This window comes from Populus nigra, chromosome 2, assembly GCF_951802175.1.
Source record: "Populus nigra chromosome 2, ddPopNigr1.1, whole genome shotgun sequence".
In the NCBI taxonomy this organism is placed as follows: Eukaryota; Viridiplantae; Streptophyta; class Magnoliopsida; order Malpighiales; family Salicaceae; genus Populus; species Populus nigra.
This window is the reverse complement of record NC_084853.1, coordinates 11,725,893-11,728,392: the sequence shown is the minus strand read 5'-3', so window position 1 is coordinate 11,728,392 and position 2,500 is coordinate 11,725,893.

Genomic DNA, 2,500 nt, shown 5'->3' with positions numbered 1-2,500 from the left:
CGGCAGCGCAGATTTGTGCGGCTGCAGGTTCGTCGGGGAAAATCGGCAGCGCAGATTTTTCGACGAACATGGGCTGGACGATGGACTGTCCAGGCCAGGCAGGAAAATTTGTCGAGGGGACACGCTGACGAAACAGCGCTGGTTCAGGCACGGCGGGCAGTGTTGGAATCGGCAGCGCCGACGAAATCGGCAAAGTCGGCAGAATCGGCAGCGCAGATTTTTCGACGAACATGGGCTGGACGCTGGACTGGCCGGGCCATGCAGGAAAATTCATCGAGGGGACACGCTGACGAAACAGCGCTGGTTCAGGCACGGCGGGCAGTGGTGGAATCGGCAGCGCCGACGAAATCGGCAAAGTCGGCAGAATCGGCAGCGGGTGCTGGCGATGGGTCTGGACGGGCTGGATAGTCCAAGGCTCGACGAGAAAGACTGCTGGTTTAGACACTGGGGCAGTGGCAGCCCGCGGGACAGTGTCGGCAGATTCGGCAGCGCAGATTTGTGCGGCTGCAGGTTCGTCGGGGAAAATCGGCAGCGCAGATTTTGCGACGAACATGGGCTGGGCGATGGACTGTCCAGGCCAGGCAGGAAAATTTGTCGAGGGGACACGCTGACGAAACAGCGCTGGTTCAGGCACGGCGGGCAGTGTTGGAATCGGCAGCGCCGACGAAATCGGCAAAGTCGGCAGAATCGGCAGCGCAGATTTTTCGACGAACATGGGCTGGACGCTGGACTGGCCGGGCCATGCAGGAAAATTCATCGAGGGGACACGCTGACGAAACAGCGCTGGTTCAGGCACGGCGGGCAGTGGTGGAATCGGCAGCGCCGACGAAATCGGCAAAGTCGGCAGAATCGGCAGCGGGTGCTGGCGATGGGTCTGGACGGGCTGGATAGTCCAACGCTCGACGAGAAAGACTGCTGGTTTAGACACTGGGGCAGTGGCAGCCCGCGGGGCAGTGTCGGCAGATTCGGCAGCGCAGATTTGTGCGGCTGCAGGTTCGTCGGGGAAAATCGGCAGCGCAGATTTTGCGACGAACATGGGCTGGGCGATGGACTGTCCAGGCCAGGCAGGAAAATTTGTCGAGGGGACACGCTGACGAAACAGCGCTGGTTCAGGCACGGCGGGCAGTGTTGGAATCGGCAGCGCCGACGAAATCGGCAAAGTCGGCAGAATCGGCAGCGCAGATTTTTCGACGAACACGGGCTGGACGGTGGACTGTCCAGGCCAGGCAGGAAAATTCGTCGAGGGGACACGCTGACGAAACAGCGCTGGTTCAGGCACGGCGGGCAGTGTTGGAATCGGCAGCGCCGAGAAAATCGGCAAAGTCGGCAGAATCGGCAGCAGGTGCTGGCGATGAGTCAGGACGGACTGGATAGTCCAAGGCTCGACGAGAAAGACCGCTGGTTTAGACACTGGGGCAGTGGCAGCCCGCGGGGCAGTGTCGGCAGATTCGGCAGCAGTGTCTGCCGATTCGGCAGCGTTGGCTTGTTGGCGCGGGGGGCCGATGCGAGTGGGGACTTGGGCAGCGGGCAGTGAAAGCAAGAGTTTCCCCGATGCTGCCGGGAAAAACGCTCCCCGGGATGGCCGGGTGAGATGACCCGGCGGCCCGTGACGGGTCATTCAATTCCATGCCCCGTCAACATAACTCCCGATGTACTGTTTGCTTTTTCGGAAGAAGAGATCCATCCCCCCATCCTCGGCCAGCCAAAAACGCTCCAATTAATGGCCGGGTGAGATGACCCGGCGGCCCGCGACGCGTCATTCAAATCACTGCCCTATCGGCTACAACTGCTGATGGGTGGGATTAGAGGCCTGCCATGGTGGTGAGGGGCGGCGAGGACCGTGAAAGCTAGAGTTTTTCAGAGGCTGCCGGGAAAAAGGCCCCTCGGGTGGCGGGGTGCGAGGACCAGGCGCGTCATTCAATTCTCTTCCCTATCAACTTGGCTCCCGTTGGCGGGATTGGAGGCCTACTGTTTGTTACAGGGCTAAAATCGTCAGGGGAAGAGCTGACGAAACAATGCTGGTTTGGATGCAGGGGGTAGTGTTGGAATCGGCAGCGCGAACAAAATCGGCAAAGTCGACAAAAAAGACTGTTGGTCTGGACATCGGGGCAGCGGCAGCCATGCCGACAGGGGGGGAAATCGGCAGCGCAGATTTGTGCAGCTGCAGGTTCGTCGGGGAAATCGGCAGCGCAGATTTTTCGATGAACATGGGCTGGAAGATGGACTGTCCAGGCCAGGCAGGGAAATTCATCAAGGGGACACGCTGACGAAACAGCGCTGGTTTAGACACGGTGGGTGCAGTGTTGGAATCGGCAGCGCCGACGAAATCGGCAAAGTCGGCAGAATCGGCAGCGGGTGCTGGCGATGAGTCTGGACGATTTATAGTCCAGGGCTTGATGGAAAAGACTGTTGGTCCAGACAATGGGGCAGTGGCGGCGCGGATTTGTGCAGCTGCAGGTTCGTCGGGGAAAATCGGCAGCGCGCGCGGCCCCCGCAGCCA